The 26,164-nt window shown below is 38.7% G+C and overlaps 1 protein-coding gene across 2 annotated transcripts in view; it reads right to left on the minus strand.

The window, feature by feature from the left end:
• APBA2 (amyloid beta precursor protein binding family A member 2) overlaps window positions 1-26,164 on the minus strand; it is a 284,025-nt gene that overhangs the window by 251,620 nt on the left and 6,241 nt on the right. The window lies entirely within an intron of this gene.

The following is a 26,164-nucleotide window of genomic DNA, read 5'->3' on the forward strand; positions in this document are numbered from 1 at the left end:
CAATATAATAAATTCTGAACTTAATTCGTCAGATGATGGGGTCTTATATACTTGAATACTTGCAATAGTTAATCTTAAAGGTATCACCTTTAAATCAGCAATCCCATGAAAAAATTAGGTGTATTTTTGTGTTTACATAAAGAACTGTGACAGGCATTAAGCCTGGTAATTACCTTTTTCCTTGGTTTATTTCTTCAGACTGCTATTACTTTATAATTCTGCAGACTTTTAGGGGTGGAATGGGATTACCATAGCAACCAGAGGCACATGGCATATGATCTAGTGAGCAGATAGGCTTTGGAATGCCCATCTGAGCTCTGTTTTCAATGTAAAATCCTTCCCCTCTTTCTTCCTTCTCTGTCATCACATGACATGCTCAGAGTTTGCATCTGTGTAACATACTGAAGATGCCTATGTCTGGCAGCCATTCTTATTTTGCCTCCAAAGAGATTTTGAAAATGAGATAATAATTTGTGGGATGATAGCTAAGAAAAATGACTACGACATGCATGCTTAAATGGTACATAACTATTTAAAGGGAAAAACAATCAAAAACCTATGTGGGATTGCTGCTTTAAAATACATTTGTTAGTTTTAGTTGCACAATTATTCCATTCTGTTATGTGTGCAATGTTGTTATTACTAAGGCAAATGATGCAGGTTCCTGTATTAATAAAGGGCTATTAAGCAGACAAACATTCAAGTAACCCACACAGGGATGACTATGCAAAACATTACCCTAGATATAAGCAATACTTATGAGTATGATTAAAACTGGCTGGGGAAATTAAATGTACGAGCTCAGAGGTGCTGTAGTGGCAAATGCCCACAACGGTCTCACACCTGCTCTGGACTACAGTGATACCCTCGTTAGTTAGCTGCAAAGTAAATGAATCTTTGTTGTTATTTTGCTCTTTCTTCAGTTAAAAAGAAAAAAAACACCTGTGGGTTCTTCATTTCCGTGAAATAATGGTAACTTATAATATAACTTCTGGCTTAGATACTAAAGGCATTCATAAAGGTATAACTGCTTATACGACAGATCAAATGAAAGAAAATAATTGTAGACAGAGCTAGGGCTTTAATGACTTGAAATGATAGATGTAGTTTGTTGCATTATCACTGTTGTGCAGGTGTTGTTAGACTATGTAGCTATGTAGAGTAGTGTTTGCCATTCTAATGTGGAACCTATAAACAAGAGAACCGTGTTTGCTACATTTCAGAGCTGCTATCTTGTTTATTCAGCACTGCAGCCCTGTTCTAAATGCAAAACAAGCTGATTATTTCTGCTGCTGGAGTGTATTGCCTTATCACACCATCTATCCCTTTTCAAAATAATCGGGGAAGCCACTATGTAAACTAAGCAAGCATTAAATTAAATTACAGGCATTAAATATTTCCTTATTGTTTCCTGTTTATTTTCCATTTTATTGTCTAAATACATAAAGCAAGTCCTAATTGTTTTATGTGAGATAAAAAGAGAATTGAATCCCAAACCCATAATTTAAATATGCATATATGAAGTACAACGTTTTAGCTCCCCCTCCACCCACACACATCAGAAACAGTTTTAGCAACCTCTCAGCCAATCACATAGTATATGGCTTTTGAACCAGAGTGATACAGAATAAAAAATTACCACATTCCGAAGGAGCTATTTGCAAATGACAGCTTTCTCTAAAGGATAGAATAAAGTGTATGCTGGCTCTATATATACTGAAATGATAACTCCACCCAAAATGTAACACTTAGTTTACAGTGGAGCTCAATATGTTATTCTAGAATATACAGTTCTACTTACCTGGGGTCTGGCTTTCTCCATGATATAGATCTAGGATCCTTGAGTGCTCCACCGGTCCAGCGATGCTCTCTTTTTTACTATTAAGGTGGGCTTATTTTAACACCCAACAGTATTGTAGATGCCTCTGTCCCATGGGAATGCATAGATAGACCGTTCACTCATGAGAGACACTGACCAGTAGTTACAGTGGTCCCAACTGTGTCTACGCCTAGAGGGTTCATGTTGTTCGGGCTGGAAACCACATTTCCATTGCCTCTTGTCTTAAAGTGGAAATGCTTGCTGGGCTTACTGCTGAGCCAGCAATTCTGTTGTCACATGCCACACTGCCACCCAACCCCTTTGATCAGAGACGTGCAGTGCAAATCATTATTTTCCACCTGAAGACTCCACATAACAAGGTGATGGCTGCACGCTCCAAGAGAGCTATGAGCATCTCTCATCACAGAGACGCTTATAGTGCTATGAGGGGCTCTGATCACAGGGATATTCATAACCCTATTAGGTAAGTAAGTAAAGGGTAGGGGATCTCTCTTTCTCTCTGTAAATGGGAGGAGTGTCTCTGCAAAGGTGGGGAAATCTTTGTGGAAAGAGCTGATCTCTGTTGCTATTGTGGCTATTGTTGTTCAAATGGGTCAGTCTCTGTGCAAAGGATGAGTATACAGTATAACTTCTACTTGACAGCTATATATTACAACCTCACACACAGACTTTGCAGTGGTCCTTAGTAACTGGCATCAACAACACTGTAGCCTGTTTAAAAATAGGAGCAAGGAGTGCATCGCTGGACTGTTGACAGATTCTGAGGACTTACTAGATTGATTGATCTCAAGTTATTAGAACTATGAATTCTAGTACGAATTAAGAACACACATGCCACCCAAAATATGTTTTTTTTAAAGTTTTGAGTATCCTTTATTAAGTTTGTTAAAATCTATTATATCAGGTAAGGTAATGGGATCACTTATACAGAATTTCATTATCCAGAAAGCTAGAAAAGAAACAGGACATTTTAGTTGCTGTTCACGAATAACTTGAAAGTACACACCTGATCACTAATTGTTTCTTCCTACAGTCACTGTGAAGAGCACTACTAAACAATTTAATTAAAAAGGGGAACACCATGTGCAGTGTGAGGAAACAGTGGGCATTTTTTAAACGTAATTTAGTGTAGTTTGGGCCCGGTACTCCAAATTACATGAAGACACTGTATTCTGAAAAAATAGATTCAATACTTATATAATATTTATTAAAATAAAAGCTCTGATGTATACGAATGCCCAAAAAGTGTATTGACTTTAAGCCAGTATAAACATGCATTACATTTTATTGGATAAGGGTCTGGCAACACGTGGAAATACATGCTTTAAAGAGCTACAATGCTAAATATGCTCTGACAGTCAGCATAACATAAAGTAACGTGTTCAATAGCACATTTAGAACAAGAGGTATCCTACAAAGTAAATCAATAATGTATAATCTATTTATACAGAAATAATTTATGAAAGAACAGACGAAATCCAAGACAAAAAAAACTAAAATACGTGTAATGTATTTTGTATTTCGCTTTTTCACAAAGCCACTATGACACTCAAGAAGACATATTTTATGTTGCCTATTTTTGTTAAATACTTGTGTGCTAAATAAAGCTTATATGAATTAGCTTGAAAATCTTTCTTTCACTCTATGAGGCCTGTTTATTAATGGCCACATTCCCCTTACCACCTTTAATTAGCATCCCTTATCGCAATGATAAGGGATAATACAACGTGGCCATTTAATAAAAAATTATCCCGGGACAGCACATCCGATAAGAGGCTGTCCCGGCAATGACTTAACTTTTACAATAATTCTGGGATCTAACCCAGAATATTTAATGGGCATGCGCAAGAGCCATGTTTCGCTAGATAATGGAGGGGAGAGCATTAAGGCTGCAAGAGAGCGATCCGAAGACCCTCTCCTGCGATGGCGTTAGCCATCGGGGTCAAGCCCTGAAAAGCTAGGCTTTTTGGAGCTTGTTAATTGGCCCAGACAGAAGTCTCCATTGAGAATTTTGGGGACTGTGGTTTAATGTGAAACTTATCGCCTGTGTTAGGCTATTGATAAATAAACATGTTATAATGCATAAACCATGTAGAAAAAGCCATTGGTGCATGATTTAAGGCTTAATAAATAGACCAATGTATGTATTATTCCATTATTATCCTTGTAAGGCCTCCCTCCATGTACACTTATATTTGGCAAGAAAGATCAGACATTTCTGCTGCTGCTTCATTCTGTGGGATTATAGTCCTGGCATATACCAGGCAAATTGCTTCCACTATTACATTCTTCTTTTTTTCATTCTTCTTTTATTCATTTTATTTTAATCATTTGCATTTTTCTTGAAGCTTGTTTTCAACTTCACAATGACATTTAAGCAAGGTTACTCATTTCCTTTCTAACGCTTAACAAATTAATCATACCAGCATCTATGCTAAATATGTCTCTAATATATAACCACAGATGTGAAAACAGTCAATCATATGATGGGCCCGTTAGTCTATGCTATTATCCCCTGATGATAATTGTCCAAACGTCACTCTGAGTTTCACATTAGTAACACTGCTGTCCATGTAAATCCAAGATGAGCCTTTCTACACCAATAGCTTAAGTTATACACACCTAGTAATATATAAACTTGCTAGAGTTGGACCTGACTAATATTTGCAATGAAACTGTACTTTGGGGTGCACTTGCCTTCCAAAGTCATTGCCCATCGTCATATCTAGTATATTAACACATAAACAGAATTTCTGTACATGGTGGTATATACTAGGAATGGTGTCAGACTCACAAAAACTCTGCCTGCTAGCGGACATAAAGTATCTAATACATCTGACATTTGAATGATTATATCCACAGTATATAGCCCTGAGAGCACAACTGACAATCAACACATATACTTTGTTCAGAACAAGATGTACATACCTATAACATACTTAATAACGAGGTTAAGAGAACAAAGGGTTTCTATTATGCGATTTGTTTCTGAAAAAAATATAAATATACCTTTATTTCCTTTTGTGTTCAGACCTACTGACTACCTCTGTGCTGTCACCACTCACAGTTTTTCATTTCTTCAAAGTACACTTTATTGTGCACATCAAATACTTTGGTGCATAGATAGAAACCTCTGAGATCTGCGAGGGTATTCATCCAATTCTGGCCATTCAAATAAAACAATTCAATACATTTATTTTAGCTGCCTGTTAGCACCCAGTAAGACGCAGTAACACATTTGTGGAGTTAATTAGCACTGCTGAAAATGAGACATGATTATCTTCTGACACTCCTGCTATTCTCCCATTACTCTTACTCTTACATTACCCTTGGAAAGAAAACACACGAGGTGTTATATCCACTCCCAACATCTCGTTTCTCGTTGCATGTTCGTCAAGCGATGATAATGTCATTGTAAACTCTGATCCTGTAGTATTTGTCCCTGCCTCTAAATGCTGTGCACAGAGGGGACGCAAGTCATTAAGAATCTGACGATTTTGTGCGTATTGTCTGCAAAATCACTCTGCGTATGCTCAGAACCAGACAATGCGTAACAGAACGCAGCCACGTCCAAGTCATCTTCGAGCGCAAACGACACTTACTACAACCTACGATTTCAAGGGGAGGTAACGTCCAAGTCAGACTCGGGCGATCAGAGAGGTATGCGGGTTTTCTGCCATATCTCTTGCACCAGCTAGAGGTCTAGTCTAAGTCCTGAGCCCTAGCTATGTCAGTCACATATGCATGCTATAACATGTGCTTGCAATCAGGAACAACTGTAACATGGTATGTTATGTACAGTAGACATTAAGTATACCCTAATACATGTTTTTCCAGAAAAATTTCCATGACTATAATATTGACATGTAACATTAATTGATTATTTTTTTCCTGTGCATTCTTTTGATATGTTATATTCCACATAGGATCTGTTCCTTGTTGACTTCAGGAGTATATAGCGCTGAGTTACGCGCAGTTTAAAACAAACGCACAATGCGCTCAGTATGCGTGCCTTAATGACTCAGGCCCAGGATGTTCACCCAGCATAACTGTATTAATAACCTTCTGTTTCATTACATGATTTCATAGACTGGTAGCTTTAAGATTTTTACACCCACTGCTGCACTACTGAATGAAAAGTAGCAGCATAGCTACTACTACCCTTTTATGCATGATGTATTATCAATGATTTAGCCACTGGCTCATTAAAAATATGATGTTTTCACATATGTTCATTGACTTCATATTAACCTTGATGTTTTTAAGAAAGCACTTGCTGCATCAAAGCCGTTTACATAGTATTCTGCTTCAGGCACATACAGGTTTCTAGTTTGTATTAATTTAATTTGTAAATGTAGCAAAACATTGAAACTGTGTGGAGAGTGTCAGATTGAGCCCGACACATTAATGCTTGGGGTAGAAATACTGTGTATTAAAATATGGAAATTCATTATGTCCTAGAGCTTTTTCTACTTTTAAATGTATTTTTTTGTGCAGTACAGTTATATGTGCACTACACTGTGAATGAATGTAATTCATGCTGGGAAGTAAACTGACCATATCAATTGCTAACTCCAAAGACACCAATTGGTACAAGTTACACCATGGGTACAAGTTGTTCCTATCGCCCCCACAGGGGACTGAGCCAAGCAATACATATGCATCCAGTTCATGTTTCGTCTACACTGTATAAAAATACAAGTTCAGCAGAACACATGATATCATGCAGCAATCAACAATGAAGAAGGATATTACAAGGATAATATCTAATCACAAGACCTTATATAACAGTTTTTCATAGGGAAACCAGAGGGTAGGTGAGGGTTACACATGCCCAGTTGTCTCCTTCTAGATCAGCTTTACTTCTAAAATATGAAGATAACTGTTGCCTGGTCAATTATTTACACATACAATTTGACTCATTATTGCAAGACAGTGTAATATGCATACTTTTCCAGAGAAGGAAAATGGGAACTTCATACATCTGGACTAATTGCCCCTTTGTCGCAAAGTGCTTTATTGTTGTGATATATAAAATCTTTTTTTTATCTGGGGTTGTACTTCATCTTCTATTTCATCATATGCCTTAAAAGTAATCCTTTTAAATTGTCATTTACTTCTGAGATGTATCAAAATACCATAGACATTTTAGATTTAACATTAACTGAAACAGATGGGCAGACGATCACTACACAAACACACTTTGAGGGTCATCACTCCCACCTAGAAGACTTCTCCCGTGCTGCTCCCCACTTAAGGAATTTCCCACCATGCCCAATGAGACTCTCCCACAGCCTTCAAATCTTTAAACGTTCTCTAAAAACCCATCTCTAATAATAATTTAGAGCTGGGCCTATTTTAAATCTGCTGCAATACCCTGTAATGACTTTGTAAAGACAATGATAATGTAAATTGCCTGCATTAACATGTACATCATACTTGCCCACTCTCCTGAAATGTCTGGGAGACTCCTGAATCCTGGGCAGGTCTCCTGGGAGTGCAGGCCATTCTCCTTCAGCTTGCCCACTTCGTAGTGAAATGGGTAGGAAGGGATACTCCGTGGTGCGTTTTGGCCTTACCCGCATGGCAAAATTATGCTTTTGCATCATTGTGTTGCGGGACCAGAATGGCGCGACTCATATTGACCCGCCCCCCTCCATTCTCACACTTCACCCAGGATCTCCCAGAGGGAAAGAGTAAAAAGTTGGTAAGTACATGATGTACATGTTCTTTTTTATCAAATGAGACTGCATTGTAAACACATATAGACACCTATAGAGTCTTAACGTGTGCCCTCTCTTTACAATTGGTCTGAGAAAGCGGAATATTTGCACTTCCCATCCCATAGGTGCAAAGACATGTGTAATCCCTGCCTTCCTTTATGCTTTGGCATAGTCTTTTCATTCAATAACCATGCCCATAATTAGAATGATACTGCTTTGCATTAAATAATAAGGGTACAAATATAAAGAGCTAAACTGAATTATTAGTTATAAGTATCAATTAATAATATTATATATGTTATATAGTATATTTTAGTTGTATATATAATGAATATACCCTCTGGATGAAGCAGACAAACACTCTAGTAAACTGGCATCCCATATCCAGGCAGTGGCTAAATGTCTTGCCAAATCATGAAAGCATCAGGACCCATCCTACATTTCTTCTCTCAAACCTTATTTTTGGTTTATCGCCCTCATCACAATAATTCAATCCCGTAACCCTGAGACTCCTCACTTACCACAATACTGGTTACTATGAGTTGCACAATGGGTTTTACCACAACAGCACTGTATTAATTCTACATTAATATAACTCCCTTATAACTTGAGATATAAATATGACCTTTTTTTTACCTGTTGGTGACTAACCAACAAATGTTAAATAACATTTTTTAACATTTTTTATTTGGGTGGGGTTGGACGAAACGGTTTTAAAAACACCATAATCATACATTCTATTAAACAATAGCCGAACATTTAATAGCTTATTTAGTACACATATCTAAAAGTTATATATGAAGTCTTAAGCCACCAACTTTACTTGCAAAGATGCTACCTTGCTCCCATAACCTGTCACAAAAAATCCAGTCTGAACTTTTTATTGTGTTCTTGTTGCATATTAAAAATTCCCTAATTATGCTTTGTAAAAACTGACCTTACAGGGCAATAAAAATGTTTTATGTGTTATTGATGTTTTGAGTGGTTTGTCATGGTACATGATAAATGTACATGGTTCAAATATTTAAATGAAGCATTCCTATTAAGAAAAAACAAGCAAATAAAAAAAATATATATTTACATTTTCAATTCACTAATCATTCCCATAAAAATCTTTTTCATATTCTTAACAGACTTCTTACTTATCAACGCCTTAGTTCTAGTGATGTACTGGCTGGTAGGTGGGATTCCATCTTTGATTAGAATTTTCGTAGCGCAGATATGTTACTGTATCTATAGCCCCAAGATATAAATGTCAGTATGATTCTGTTTGTTCAGCTCAGTTTACTGTTGTAACATTGTACTTTTACCGCCTGTAGTAATGAAAAATGATCGGCAGGTGACATTCTGTAGATGAATCTATGTTGTTCTTACTCTTTCTGGAATAATACACTGCTAATTATGCTTCTGAAGGTAAGTGATGCCTGTATTTAAGAAAAATTGCAACACTCTATATATATTGTATAGATTTTGATGGAAGAGATCATTTGAGGACATTAAAGCTCATTTACAAAACGCAAAAAATGCAGACCCATGGTGTTTCTTTATTTCAGAAAGTGCATTTATTTGCCCACCAAGTAATCTCGAGGTGCATGTCTACTTCATAGTCATTGGAACCATAACTGGAGAATCAGCCTGAGTCTAGATTTGTGGATTTACCTGATGATGCAACTTGCAAAAAGAGTAAAAAGTCCAAATTGCTACCCATTTAGCACAACTTTATTAATTATAATTTTTACTTTGTACTTCTAAAGTACTTGGTTTAGCTTCATTTATATCTTAAGTCATTTAAGAGAATGAGGGGATATCGGTTGTTACGTAGATGTGTCACTTTAAAAGTTGCATATGTAGGTCAAGGTGAATTTGTAATTTCCTGTTTCCTGCAGGTGTCCCCATAAGAAATGTGAGGTAAGTGTCTGCAAGGACATGAACTAGACTTACCATATTAAGAGACTGAATGTTAGTTATCACCCAGGAATGTATCCAATCAAGTGCAGGCGGGGGTGACATGCAGGGCTATATTACCTTAGTTTAAGTTGTGTCCAGTGCAGACTAAGATGCAATGTAAAAACGGGTGTATTTCAGCAAAAAACAGCATTTGCACAGCTTTCCACTTTTGTAAAAAAGCCTCATTGTCTAGGCTGACATGTAGCATCATTGTCTAGGCTGACATGTAGCATCATTGTCTAGGCTGACAGGTAGCGTCATTGTCTAAGCTGAAAGGTGGCGTCATTGTCTAGGCTGACATGTAGCATCATTGTCTAGGCTGACAGGTAGAGTCATTGTTTAAGCTGACAGGTGGCGTCATTGTCTAGGCTGACATGTAGCGTCATTGTCTAGGCTGACAGGTAGCGTCATTGTCTAGGGTGACATGCAACGTCATTGTCTAGGCTATCAGGTAGCGTCATTGTCTAGGCTGACATGTAGCGTTATTGTCTAGGCTGACATGTAGCGTCATTGTCTAGGCTGACAGGTAAGCGTCATTGTCTAAGCTGACAGGTAGCGTCATTGTCTAGGCTGACATGTAGCGTCATTGTCTAGTCTGACATGTAGCGTCATTGTCTAGGCTGACAGGTAGCGTCATTGTCTAGGCTGACAGGTAGCGTCATTGTCTAGGCTGACATGTAGCGTCATTGTCTAGGCTGACAGGTAGCGTCATTGTCTAGGGTGACATGCAATGTCGTTGTCTAGGCTGACATGTAGCGTCATTGTCTAGGCTGACATGTAGCGTCATTGTCTAGGCTGACAGGTAGCGTTATTGTCTAGGGTGACATGCAATGTCGTTGTCTAAGCTGACAGGTAGCGTCATTGTCTAGTCTGACATGTAGCATCATTGTCTAGGCTGACAGGTAGCGTCATTGTCTAGGGTGACATGCAATGTCGTTGTCTAGGCTGACATGTAGCGTCATTGTCTAGGCTGACATGTAGCGTCATTGTCTAGGCTGACAGGTAGCGTCATTGTCTAGGGTGACATGCAATGTCGTTGTCTAAGCTGACAGGTAGCGTCATTGTCTAGGCTGACATGTAGCGTCATTGTCTAGGCTGACATGTAGCGTCATTGTCTAGGCTGACATGTAGCGTCATTGTCTAGGCTGACAGGTAGCGTTATTGTCTAGGGTGACATGCAATGTCATTGTCTAGGCTGACATGTAGCGTCATTGTCTAGGCTGACAGGTAGCGCCATTGTCTAGGGTGACATGCAACGTCGTTGTCTTGGCTAACATGTAGTGTCATTGTCTAGGCTGACATGTAGCGTCATTGTCTAGGCTGACAGGTAGCGCCATTGTCTAGGGTGACATGCAACGTCGTTGTCTTGGCTAACATGTAGTGTCATTGTCTAGAATGACATGTATCAACACTGGTCTAGGCTGATATGTAGCGTCATTCTAGACTGACATGTAGAGTAATTGTCTAGGCTGCCATGTAGCCTACTACTCTCCATTTATACATTTTATCTGTCTTCTACCCATAGAGAACACTTTTGAAATAACTGTATATTATGTAGAAGAAATTAAATATAATCTAACTTGCACTGTATTTATTAACTCACAGATTTCATTATGTGTACTCTTTTGTTATAAAAACCCTAGACTTCAGTACATTCAGTAGAATGAAATACCCAGCTTCTGTTAGATACTATCCCCTAATGTATAATTAATACCATTTAGCAAACTAATTATTTCAAATGGGGAAACCATTGATCTACAATTAAAATAACACCTTAGAAATCTGGTACTAAATGTTTCGAAAGGTGATAGAAGACAAAGTACACAATGAAAGGTTGGTGGCCCTGATGTAGTTATACTGAGAGATAAGTTTGCTACTTTATTTTTTATTAAATTCCTAAGCCGGTTTTGTAATTATATTATTATATTATATACAAGAGGGTGCACAATCACACCTAAATTTGAGAAAAGGAAAGAATAAAGGTTGTGATTTAAATGAGGCACTCCTAGGATGTCAAGTGAGAAAATCAGTTTTAAAACTGAAATCTTTATTCACCAGTTCATTAAAACTATTATAACACATCAGGATCCTTATTTAGTACAGCCAGTGAAAATATTTAAAGCAAAATGAGAGCTAAAATGAAAATACGTAAAATTGGATAATGTGTGAATTAAAATACGCAGTAAATACTACAAAGCCGCATATCTCCTTTATTAATCTTATTATTTATTATCATAATTATTATACCCTTTATATTAGAGGATTTTAATCTCAATAATTGCTCCCTTTAAATGCAGGTACAAATGCTATTAAATATTCCTATAATAGTAAGTAACTAATAAATCAGATACTATCTATCCAAGTCTCATTCATTCATACACACATACAGTAATTAACTGATCACTTTCTCTGCCTTGAGAAAGCTGGAACTCTAGTGAAGCACGCTTCGGTGTTTGCCATAAATGTCATCCTTTTAGCTCCCTTTAATTCTTTGACCATAATTTCAACATATATTACATCTATGTATGAATGGTATTAGATAACAGGCTTTAGAATCTGCAGAAAGGATACATCAGTTAATTACTGCATGTGTGTATGAATGAATGAGATTTGGATAGATACTATCTGATCTATCAGTGGACACTCGATGTGCCAAAAGTCTATACAACAACTGTATTAGCAGTAGAGATGGTCACTGACCCCCGTGTTTTGGTTTTGGATTCGGTTTTGGATCTGGATTACCGTCGTGTTTTGGTTTTGGTTTTGGTTTTGCAAAACCTCCATTGCGTGTTTTGGTTTTGGTTTTGGTTTTGTTTGGTTTTGTTTTGCTATTTTTTGGGAAAATCCATGTTTTTGGGCCTAAATTAACCCAATTTAGTGCTCCAACTGTTTTAGAGACAAGTAATCTAATTGTTGAGGTAATAAATCATCCCAAAAAACAGTTTAATTCTTCGTTGGTAGGCCTATTCTACACACAAAACAGATTGTCTTCCTCTCCATCTATGCATATTGGCAAGGCAGCCATCGTCTTTGAATGTATATTACACCCTACACTTATAGTTAAATATGTAAAGAAATGGAAAAAGCCAGTTTGGTTTCTGTCTCTCAAGGCCCCCCTCCACTTGTATAAAATACCAAAAAATTCAGCCATTATAGACTGTACAATATTAATTGACATGGAGAAAGCCAGTTTGGTTTCTGTCTCTCAAGGCCCCCCTCCACTTGTATAAAATACCCAAAAATTCAGCCATTATAGACTGTACAATATTAATTGACATGGAGAAAGCCAGTTTGGTTTCTGTCTCTCTAGGCCCCCCTCCACTTGTATAAAATACTAAAAAATTCAGCCATTATAGACTGTACAATATTAATTGACATGGAGAAAGCCAGTTTGGTTTCTGTCTCTCTAGGCCCCCCTCCACTTGTATAAAATACTAAAAAATTCAGCCATTATAGACTGTACAATATTAATTGACATGGAGAAAGCCAGTTTGGTTTCTGTCTCTCTAGGCCCCCCTCCACTTGTATAAAATACTAAAAAATTCAGCCATTATAGACTGTACAATATTAATTGACATGGAGAAAGCCAGTTTGGTTTCTGTCTCTCTAGGCCCCCCTCCACTTGTATAAAATACTAAAAAATTCAGCCATTATAGACTGTACAATATTATGAAAAATGGACAAAGCCAGTTTAGGGTCACTCTGTCTATGACACCCTACCCTTAAGGATAAATTGCCCTAACAGCAGCCTTTCAAGATGGTATGTGATATGGAAATGCCACAAGTCCCTTTCCTCTTTGGGGGTAGATTGCACCCTACACTTACATAGAAAGTTTTAAAAAGATGTTATCGGCATCATCTTCAGCTTCATCCTCACCCTCATCAGTGTTATCGTCATCATCACAGACTATCAATTCATCGCCGCTTGAATCCGCCATTAGAGAACAGTCAGTGCTTGCATGTCTTGGATGGTGAAGGCCTTCCTCGTGGAAGATGTAGTTCATTTTTATAAACATCATTTTCTCCACATTTTTGGGAAGTAACCTTCTACGGCGATCACTGACTAAGTTCCCTGCTGTGCTGAACACTCGTTCAGAGTACACACTGGAGGGTGGGCAGCTTAGGTATTGCAAAGCAAGTTTGTACATGGGTTTCCAAATAGCTTGCTTTTCTTCCCAGTAAGGAAAGGGACTGTCTGACATTTCCATATCAACTACCTCTTGAAAGTAATCCTCCACCATCCTTTGCATGTTTATACTCATATTGGATGGACTTATGGGCAAAGTGACACTTTTTTTTGAAAAATCCTTCAAACCAGCCCAGATGTTAAATTGTTCTCGTCTGCCCCCTGTGTCTTCCCTGCTTCTTTTTTGGAAATTTAATTTTTTACGAGCAACAGCTTGAGAAAGTGAAGGAGGACACGTCGTCAAGCCGAGGCCCAGTTCAGCGGCCAACTTGCTGAGCAATAGCTCCTTGCAAAAGTTCACATCTCGCTCATTTACAAGTAAAGACTCAATGTAGGTTTTAAACCTTGGATCAAGCACAGTGGCCAAAACGTACTGATCCGAGTTCAAGATCTTAATAACTCGAGGATCATTGTGAAGCGAATTAAGTACTTGATCGACAAGGCCAACATACTTTGCTGAATTGCTTGCTTTCAGCTCCTCCTTCATTTTCTCAAGCTGCTTTTCCAATAGTCTAATTAAAGGAATGACTTGGCTCAAACTAGCAGAGTCTGCACTGACCTCACATGTCACAACTTCAAATGGTTTCAGCACCTTGCACAGCACTGAAAGGATTCCCCACTGTGCAAGAGTGAAATACATCCCCCCTCCTTTCCCAATGTCATGACTTGTGCAATATGCTTGGATGGCTTTGCGCTGTTCCTCCATCCTCTGAAGCATGTACAGGGTGGAATTCCACCGAGTTACCACCTCTTGCTTAAGTTGGTGGCAGGGCAAGTTAAACTGCTCTTGGAGCTGCTGTAATCTCCTACATGCTGTGGCTGAATGCCTGAAATGGCCTGAAATTTTACGGGCCACCGAAAGCATCTCCTGCACCTCACGGTTGTTTCGTAGGAAGCTCTGCACCACCAAGTTGATGGTGTGAGCAAAACAGGGAATATGTTGGAAATCACCCAGCTGTAATGCTCGCACTATATTGTTGGCGTTATCTGAAATGACATACCCTGGGGAGAGTCCGAGTGGTATAAGCCATGCATCAATCACATCTCTCAGTTTGCGTAACAAATTGTCAGCCGTATGCCTGTTAGTGAAGCCGGTGATACAAAGAGTGGCCTGCCTGTGACAAATGTTACGTAGTGGTGTACATGCTGCTGCTGTTCCTGCTGGTGAAGGTGAATGACCAACCCAGTGGGCTGTCACAGTCATATAGTCTTTGGTTTGGCCACTTCCACTTGTCCACATATCTGTGGTTAAGTGAACAGTGGGCAGAATGGCATTTTTCAGCGCAATCTCTACATTTTTACACACTTTTTGGTATAGTTGTGGAATAGCTTTACGGGAGAAATGGTGTCGCGATGGAATTCTGTAACGCGGACACAAAACCTCAATTAACTGTGAAAAACCAGCTGCGTTTATGGTGGAGATTGGACGCAGATCTAACACTAACATTGCAGCCATGGCGTCTGTGATTCGCTTGGCGACTGGGTGACTGCTGTCATATTTGCTTCCCCTCGCAAAGGATTGTTTCACAGTTAATTGCTGAAATGTAGGACTGCTCATTTTATTCACCTGCCTCTGGGATGACGATTCACCCCCAGCAGCAGCAACAGCAGCAGCAGGACTAACGCTTTCTTCAGAGGAATCAATAATAGTGCCGGAGTCATCCAGCCTTAAGTGGGATGCCGGGCTAACTCCGAGCGCTACTGAGGATATTGATGAGGATGGTGTGGTGGGTGTATTTTGTGGCCGTCGGTATGTCGGTGAGCGGAGGGTCTTAGCTGATGAGGGAGTGCTTGTATTCTTTTGGGAAGAACTTTCAGCTTTTCCCAACACTTTGCCATGAACTCTCGTTAAATGGCGTAACATAGACGAGGTTCCAAGATGGTTAAGGTCCCTCCCTCGACTGACTGTGGCTTCACATACACTACAAATGGCTATACAATTGTTGTCTGGATTTGGGTAGAAATAATTCCACACATAAGAAGTGGATTTTTTTGTTTTATGCCCAGGCATGACAATGGCCTTTTTCTTGTCACGTGCCAGAACTGCTGCCACTGGTGCAGGACTTACACAAACAACCTCATCCTCATCAACATCCTCATTAGCGCCCTCGTCGCCTACACAAATCTCCCCCTCATCCTCTTCTAATTCCAAAGTGGCATCCTCAATTTGGGTATCACCGGCTACACTCGGGCTATTAAGGCACACATCAGCAGAATGCTCACGATTAGACATCCCACTGTTGGATGGACTCTCCACAGGGATTGTTGTCATTTGTGAATCAGAGCAAATATTCTCCTGTAATGCCTCACTGGTATCTTGCAGCTCAGCTTTGACGCGTAACAGTAGTTGTGCACCAATTGTAGGCTGGGTAACTTTTTGGGATCTGCCACTAATAGCCAAAGGTGAAGGCCTCATTCTCTCTTTGCCACTGCGTGTGTAGAATGGCATGCTTGCAATTTTTTTTTTATCGTCACTTAACTTTTGCTCAGTTACACTTCGTTTTCGCTTCAATACAGTAAATTTTTTTTTGGTTTTTGTTTTTTGCACTAATTTGAAAACACTCTGTTGTTTGACATCGCCTTGGCCAGATGACGTACTGGGAACACTAACATCAGGACTGGTGACAGAACCTGGTTGCTCATTTAGATCATATGTGGACTGCTTTGAATCCATTGCGTAGATACTGCTGACAGATATGACTTTTGACAGCCAGAAATATTAATGCACAATTAGGGAGGACACCCCAAAAACACTGAGGAGTGCTAAAATTTATTGAGTAGATACTGCTGACAGATATGACTTTTGACAGCCAGAAATATTAATGCACAATTAGAGAGGACACCCCAAAAACACTGAGGAGTGCTAACATTTATTGAGTAGATACTGCTGACAGATATGACTTTTGACAGCCAGAAATATTAATGCACAATTAGAGAGGACACCCCAAAAACACTGAGGAGTGCTAACATTTATTGAGTAGATACTGCTGACAGATATGACTTTTGACAGCCAGAAATATTAATGCACAATTAGGGAGGACACCCCAAAAACACAGAGGAGTGCTAAAATTTATTGAGTAGATACTGCTGACAGATATGACTTTTGACAGCCAGAAATATTAATGCACAATTAGAGAGGACACCCCAAAAACACTGAGGAGTGCTAAAATTTATTGAGTAGATACTGCTGACAGATATGACTTTTGACAGCCAGAAATATTAATGCACAATTAGAGAGGACACCCCAAAAACACTGAGGAGTGCTAACATTTATTGAGTAGATACTGCTGACAGATATGACTTTTGACAGCCAGAAATATTAATGCACAATTAGGGAGGACACCCCAAAAACACAGAGGAGTGCTAAAATTTATTGAGTAGATACTGCTGACAGATATGACTTTTGACAGCCAGAAATATTAATGCACAATTAGAGAGGACACCCCAAAAACACTGAGGAGTGCTAACATTTATTGAGTAGATACTGCTGACAGATATGACTTTTGACAGCCAGAAATATTAATGCACAATTAGGGAGGACACCCCAAAAACACAGAGGAGTGCTAAAATTTATTGAGTAGATACTGCTGACAGATATGACTTTTGACAGCCAGAAATATTAATGCACAATTAGAGAGGACACCCCAAAAACACTGAGGAGTGCTTAAAATTATTGAGTAGATACTGCTGACAGATATGACTTTTGACAGCCAGAAATATTAATGCACAATTAGGGAGGACACCCCAAAAACACAGAGGAGTGCTAAAATTTATTGAGTAGATACTGCTGACAGATATGACTTTTGACAGCCAGAAATATTAATGCACAATTAGAGAGGACACCCCAAAAACACTGAGGAGTGCTTAAAATTATTGAGTAGATACTGCTGACAGATATGACTTTTGACAGCCAGAAATATTAATGCACAATTAGAGAGGACACCCCAAAAACACTGAGGAGTGCTTAAAATTATTGAGTAGATACTGCTGACAGATATGACTTTTGACAGCCAGAAATATTAATGCACAATTAGAGAGGACACCCCAAAAACACTGAGGAGTGCTAACATTTATTGAGTAGATACTGCTGACAGATATGACTTTTGACAGCCAGAAATATTAATGCACAATTATGGGGGACAACCCAAAAGCGCTGGGGAGTGCCAAATATGAAGAAAAAATAATAAACCTCTATCCTCCTCTCTGCACTAGCGATTTTGGTTAGAGCAATTGCAAGAACAATATTGTATTCTTTCTCTGTCCCTGCTCTAATTAGCCTATGACTACACCCTGCTCTCTCCCTCTGTCAAATGGCGATGGATTGCTGTGGAGGCGTGTATTTATAAAGTTGAAGTATCGCGAGAACCGAGTCCCGAGATCCGACGACGTCACAATGACGTTCGGCCTCGATTTGGATTCGGAATTGGCGGGAGAGTACCGAGCTGCTCAGCTCGGTACTCGGATACCCAAAGTTCGGGTGGGTTCGGTTCTCGGAGAACCGGACCCGCCCATCTCTAATTAGCAGTCTCAGTTCATATGTGAATGGACATCATAGATGTTCCAGAGAGTGGTGTTGTTACTTACTATTATTGTAATATTTAATACTGTTATACCTGAATTTAAAGGGAGCAATAAAGATGTTAAAAACTTGTACTATAAAGGGTATAATTATTATAATAATAAACAATAAGATTAATAAAGGAGACACACAGTTTTGCACAATTTACTGCGTATTTTAATTTGCAAGTTACAAAATTTTACACATTTTCACTGTTTCACTCAATTTGCTTTAAATATTTTTGGTGGTGGTACTAAATAAGGACATATTTGCCAACTCTCCCCGAATGTCTGGGAGACTCCCGAAATCCGAGTATGTCTCCGGGACTCCCAGAAGAAGAGGCAAGTCTTGCATCTGGCAATTTGTTAGCGAAAATAATGCGATCCGCGGTGAATTGCGTCACTTTGGCCCCACCCCCGTGACAAAACGTTGTTTTCATTGCGGGGGGGGGGGGTGGCAAAATGCGCTCCTCCCCCTCCCGTCTTCTAGTCAGGCCCCCTGTGTGGGATCTTCCGGACTTCACTATTTCAAGGCCATCTTTTCCATTGGGCACGATGGGCAGCTGCCCGGGGGCATCACGGGCAAGGGGGCCCCATAGACACGGCTCTTAATGAGAATAAATAATCCTGCAAAAGAAAAAAACCTGCAAAAAAAACCTACAAGGGTCACTGAGCAAGTACATCTATCTATCTCTATCTCTATCTATCTATATCTATATCTGTATCTGTATACATCTATATATAGATGGCCCAGCACTATTTGAAAGTAGGCAAGCAAGAATAAGGATCCTGATATATGTTATAATATTTTTAATGAACTAATGAATAAAGATTTAAGTTTTTAACATTATTTTTGACACTTGACCTCATAGGAGTGCCCCATTTGAATCATACCTTTTTTCTTTTCATCTAATTTATCATTAGCAGGCTGGTTTGGTTTCAAAACATTTGTCAAAATGAGCATAGTTTTTAACAAAATAATCACAAGCTCACACTGAAGTTGGTCATCACTAGTGTACATTGTCAATGGATGGAGGAATGACAGAGCCCCCTATGACATCAATGGATTCAGACACATACACAAATGTTTTCATGAACCAAACTAAATGTGTCAGCAATTTATAGTATATTTTTATATGGCCTGGTTACTGTATCATCCCTATCCTTTTTCTTATCTTTGCAATGTCTTATTGCTAGAACTGGCAAAAAAAAGAGAAAAAGAAAATATTATCAGCTGTATTGAAAATAACAAAAGCCCACTGCAGGTGCACAGAGGATGTTACTAGAGATAACACACACTAGTTTAATATTATGTGAGAAAGATAAGGACCTTCACATTTCTGCTTTGGTTTATATCCCAGTTGCATTATGTGAAGATTAAGCTGTGTCAAATCCAAAGATGAATTTGGCATCAGAGTTAATACTTCTCCATTGACAACACTTTGCTGCTTGCATTCCTTTGCTAAAACATTACAATATATTCTTTTCTTTTTTTTTTAAGTGGGCATAACACTACTTAGTTTTACCCAGACTATTTTATGTTTAATAACTGATATCTAGTATAAAATATCTGACGTACCTTCTATTTACTAACCCTACTTGGAGCATCTGAAAATATTTGTTTATGCATTAGTTATGCATGACCATCTACCAGGGGAAGGCTGGCAAATTTTATCCCTGGACGGCAACACTCGACTCGCAGCATCCTATTTTAAAGGAAAGAAAATGAAGGTGGCCTAGTGACCAAGCCCAAGGTAGTCCACTATGGGACTGGTCCGGAGGCTAGATGGCCCCCCAACCCAGCCAGCCTCTGCCTACTAGCCACTTAGTATGGGAACCCATGCATGCACCAACAACTGTCCTGACAATCTGTATCCAATCTGTATCCAAATCCTGTTACATACTAAGAAGCATTTCTAGAATATGCACATATCTCACACAAGACACTGCAAAAAACTAATACATGCACTCATCATCTCCCACTGACTATAAAATCTATTTTGAATGCAGCAGCTAGGCTAATTTTCCTTGCAAAACAATCTTCTATTGCTGCTCAGCTCTGCCAGTCTCTACATTGGCTGATTGTATTTTACTGAATCCAATATGAAATGCTTCAATTAACATTCAGAGCCATAAACAAAAATGCACCAAAACAATTTCTTCCTTTCGAAATATCCAAACTGGACACCTCTGAGCTGCTCTTCACATCCACAATTATTACCTGCTCAAAATCCTGGTTATAGCAATTTTCGTGGTCTGCCTCCATTCTGCGAAATTCTCTCCTTCATACAACAAGGATTTTCCCATATTACTAAACCTTCAAGCATTCCTTCAAACTCAGCTCTTTTGGGGGTCTATTTATGACCCTTCCTTTTTTTCACTTGATACTTTTCAATCCTTATCTCCTTGATAAGGATTGAAAAGTAACGGCTATGTATTAAAAAACTTCTCAGGGACAGCAGTGCCGATAGACTGCTGTCCCTGAGAAGTGACTCACCTGATCATCGCAGTCTTTTCTCAAGTTTAAAGGCTGCGGTGATCTTCTCTTTTTTTTTTTTTTTACTTTTTTGTTAGTGCGCATGCACCGACTGAAAAGTTGGTGCATGCGCACTAGCATCCTGGATGGCAAACTGTAGGATGAGTGACAGGGAGGGATCACATGATCCCTCCACACATGCGCTGTCCAGCTCTACTCTTCAGAGCAGAGCTGGATAGCGCGAAAGTTTTCAGATATGTTAATGTACGCCAGCTTCAGATGGCGTACATTAACATGTAGAAAAAGAGAACATTTTCTCTAATTAGACTTTCATACATAGCGGTTCTGAGCACTTCCCATACACTGTTATGGGGAGTGCTCAGAAAAACGATAGCAAATGCAAAGCAGCAGATATCTGAGATATCTGCTGCGATGCTTCAATAATACATAGTAATTTCACGGTAAACACCCGAAAACTGTTTGGGTGTTCAACACAGGAAAAATCCTTGATAAACAGACCCCTAAGAAAGTTTAACCAATTTCCAAATCACCACATAAAGCTATTCTACCCAATTACGTCCACTCTGCACAGTCGATGCAATACTTACATTTATCTAATTCTAAACTCAAATAACCTACCACAAGTCAATATTGCAGTGTGACTGCATCATATAGCCACAACCAAGTACACTGCTCTCTGGTTGGACCAATGTGCTATATATATATATATATAGCCCTTAACCTTATATATCAAACTCCTACTGTCTTATAGATTGTAAACTTGAGAGCAGGGCCCTCTTTATCTGTCTGTTAATATCCAGTCTTGTTTTTTTCGTTGTGTTTGTTCCCAATCGCACAGTGCAGTGAAGTATGCTGACACTATATAAATAAATGTCAATAATAATGGTGTGAGGAATAAGGAAAAGTGAAGCAACCAATCAGAGTCTAGCTATCATTTATCTAGTACATTCTACTGAATGATAGCTAGATAGATAGAATGTGATTGGTTGCTATGGGCAACACCTCCACTTTTCCTTTTTTGGAAGTTTTGATACATTTACCCCTGAGTCTTGTTCACTCTTGCTGTCTTTTTTAGCTCTCAAGTACAGCATGTTTCCACTTTGACAGCATTATAATGGGGGAGCCATGGATTTTTACTTAAATGCAGAAAAAAAAATACATATACAATGTACACAGTCCAGCAAGGAGAGGGAAGCACAATCCCTGACCTTATAGCAAGTTTACAGACTGATCTATCAAAGCCTTAAGAACTATATTTGTGTAGCAATGATATACATTTTGACATTGAATGCATCTAGTATGTTATATAGATCACAACAAAAAGTACATTCAGAGTATCACCCTAGTTTCAAATTAGCAGGTCTTTACCTTATTTGTCATCTATCACATTCCTAAACTCATTAGCTCACAGTCCATGTAGGTGACATCTTTCTCTGTCATCCTGAGAAGATGTTATAAATAGCCAATGCTTTCCATGTAACAGATGGGTATGGCCTGTCACCAGCCTTTTCACACAATAAAATACAGGCTGTGACAGAGCTGACAACTGGCCTCTGTAATGACTTACTTTCTGGTATCCTGCTTCTAGAAACAGTCCAGCAAGCAGAGAAAAGGAGAAGTTAATATTATATTGTGTGTACTAAAAGAAGACATCAAAGTCCCACTTTTTTGCAGTGGAAAACGTCACCCATATAAGATGTGGTGACGTATAAGATACATTAAAACAAAATGAATTGCACTGTATTTGCATGATGGACACACTAGTTCCAAAAGAGATTCATGAAGATAAGGAACTGTCTGTATTTCTTTAACCCATATACTGTACATTAGTTAAATATTCGTTATGGTTTTAAAAGTTACTTTATTAGTTTTACATACGTGTGTTACACTGATTATTATGTGTGTATTTTGTTAATTATACACCTGCATCACGATTATTATGGTAACCACCCACCTTCCAGAAGTCAATTAGATTGCGGAAATAAAGCATCTTTATTCTGCTGCAGCTTGATGCAACAATACAGTTTTCTACGCTGTTTTTGCTTCTATTTTTGTTTACTTAGGTGTAAATGTTATGATGACATTACATTGTAATGGCGACAGTGATATCAACCGATTTACAGTCTGCTGTGTTATACACCTTTGGTGCCACTTGGGCTCTATATAAGATGGTCATTTTTATATTTTGGTATGTAATTGCACAATGTATTTATATGTATGTACAGGTATGTTTATATTGTATGCCCATTGGGGACTGTGTCACTGAGTAGGTACTTTTCTAATACATATCTATCTTACATATTTCTTTCTGTGGGTGTGTTGACATTACTTTTTCTGCTTTGCTATGCTGTCCTTCCTATGACGTACTTGGCTAGCAACATCCTGGTATTTTTCTTGGTGAGAAAACGTTTTCTCAAACTTAGGGACTGCTATTACACTACATTTACATGGCACAATTCAATTCAAGAAGACTCCTTTACAAATTAGAAAGAAATGCTCCCCAGAATCACTTTTTATTTTACACAAATGCACCTACTTATCCGACTGCACATACACAGGTGCATACCCACAATTTGGTTCTTGGAACTGCCCCCAGAAAAACACTCTATCACTACTTTTGCAGGATTGTGGGTTTCACTGAAAATATCCATGGCAGAGCTATAACTAGACATTTAGGCCCTGATTCATTAAGGAAAGGAAAGAAAAAAAAAAAGAGAAACTTTGAACCTTGGCAAAACTATGTTGCAATGCAAGAGGTGCAAATTAGTTTATTATTTTGCACATAAGGAAAATACTGGCGGTTTTTCATGTAGCACACAAATACTTGATAGCTTTATTTTTACACTGAAATTTAAAGTTGATCTAGGACATGCTATACTCTTAGTTACCAACTACCGGAAACAAGTTTCCGGGAGAGGGGGAGTGACTTGAGGGCAGGAGGGGGCGGGACGAGGCCAATTGCGTCATTTTGGCCCCGCCCCCCGTGAAAACGTAATTTGCGGGGCCAAAATGACGCGATTGGCCTCGTCCCGCCCCCTCCCGCCCTCCAAAATGGCGTTATTCACCGAGAATCGCGTCAAATGATGCGATTCTTGATGTGAGATTGGGATGCGGGAGAAATGCCAGCTTGCCCGGGAGCCCGGGAGACTGACCCGAATTTCGTGAGTCTCCCGGACTCTCCAGGAGAGTTGGCATGTATGGCCATACCCCAACTATAAATCTGTCCCCCACATTTTAAATTAACCTCCCCGCTCCAATGCAACATGGGTTTATCAAGGTGCAAGCCCCTGCGTTTTTTGCTTTACTTTTCTTAATGAATCAGGCCCTTAGTGCCTTGGCCAGAGGGTACATGTGTTAATTTATGTGTGACTATTATGTATAACATTTCAGTTATTGTTCTTAATATATAAGTTACTTCTCACTTACAAAGTAATATGATTTAAGGTCAGTCAATTGTATCATATTAATCAGTTTTACACGATTTAAAGTTAAGAAAATATTTTTATGGGATCTAGAAAGGGTTACAATAGTGTACTGTACAGTATAGTAAATATAGTGTTATGAATCGCTGGTTACTCAAAATGATAGGAGACAAATGCTGCTTTCAAATTAACTGTAATTTACCACCTGTCGCTTTATATTTATATATTCAGGGGTGATCGGCTAAAGCTAAAATTTAATGCTACCTTGACATATATTCAATCACCAATATTTTCAAAGTAGGTGTAGTGATAGGTTTGGTCATTTTAGTTACAACCAAACTGCCCAGATATTGCACCATGTCTGCAATCCTACACCAACTGATCATTCTGAGGGAATAACAAAGATTACAGGATTAAACAGAGATAAAACAAAGACCAAAGTAATAGTGTAGAGGGAATGGACAATGCAGGAAGGCATGTGTATGAGAAAGATAGAGCAGAAATAAAAGTACAGGAAAGACAAAGAGAGTTGTCCGTAAATTCCGAAAATAAAGCTTGTAATTTAGTCAGTAAATCACTAGATATTACTAAAATATATTATTGTTAGTCAGTAAAATTTATTTAGTCAGTCAGTAAACTATTAAATTATTGTTGGTCTGTCAGTAAATTACTAGATCATTATTTAGTCAGTAAAATATATTTAGTCATTTAGCCAGTAGATTACTGTATTATTGTAAGTCAGACAGTCAGGGGGGAATTCAATTCCACACCGAGTATCACCGCGCTAAACCTATTACCGATATTACGATAAATTTAACCCGGCATTCTGCTTGCAGCTCAGGGAGCTGCGAGCAACAAGCTGGCGTTAAAACTACCAGAATAACAGTAATAGTGCGCAGGCCGCCTTACTTTTTACAGTAACGCAGCCAACTGAATTCCCCCCTCAGTGTATATTTAAATTTATGTTGTTGTCTCTACCTCTGCCACATGGTGCGGTGTCAAAACGTAAATCAAAGGTGAATAATGTGCTTTTAATGGAGAAGCAATAATAAACCTGTTTTACATGCTACATATGTCATTTATGTGTTCCTCTATGCAAGTATATACAACATGTATTCTTATCATATGTGAAAATATACATTACAATATCATTTATTTCCTGATGTGACATGTGTCCATCTATTTAATTTTGTAACATTATATTTAATTATTTTTTAAATAGAGTGGCATAATAGTATTTATGTATACAATTTCATAACAGTGAAATTGCTGTGTTGTATTTCAGATTAGCCAGTGTCCTTCTGGACAAAAATCTTAGGGTAGCAACCAGTCTCTGCTCTGAAGATATGGGTCTCCTTACATGGGTGTTCTACTTCTGGATGAGTGGGGTGACAAGTTGGTGCAGTTCCTAGAACGTAGGATCAGTCAACCTCAGGAAATTCCTGGAGTCATCAGGGTTGTTGTCCCATATCTCCTGTAGCAATGGCATATGAGAAAATGAGAATCTCCTCTGGAACCACTCTTTGGTCCTACAGGTCCGATACTTTCTCCCTCTTATCCTCCGGGTCTGTACTTGCCATAGCGACTAGCAAAAGACCATGAGCTTCCTGTTGTTCAGTTGTATAAATAAACCATAGTAAACTGTAGTAAATGTGCAGTTGCGAACAAATTTACACTATACACAAAGATGTGCTATAGAATGAATGGCGATTACGTATTTCCTTTTCCGGAATCTGAGTTTGTGGGAGTTTTTGCTGCTGAAGTTCAGTCCTTTATTTTAATTTATTTGGTATATTGCTGCAAGGAGCCCATATATATCGTTTCAGTGTGTACGGAATCACAATCTTTTGAGACAACTTTATGACAGCCAAAAATCCCTGGCTGGGCAGTTAGTGCAAGAATAGTTTCAGACTTGTATAGTGTGTACGCATGAATCGACCAACTGGTCAGAACTTCAGTCCTAGGTACAATCGTAGATAACACATTGGTCGA

The sequence above is a fragment of the Mixophyes fleayi genome, chromosome 4 (assembly GCF_038048845.1).
Source record: "Mixophyes fleayi isolate aMixFle1 chromosome 4, aMixFle1.hap1, whole genome shotgun sequence".
In the NCBI taxonomy this organism is placed as follows: domain Eukaryota; kingdom Metazoa; phylum Chordata; class Amphibia; order Anura; family Limnodynastidae; genus Mixophyes; species Mixophyes fleayi.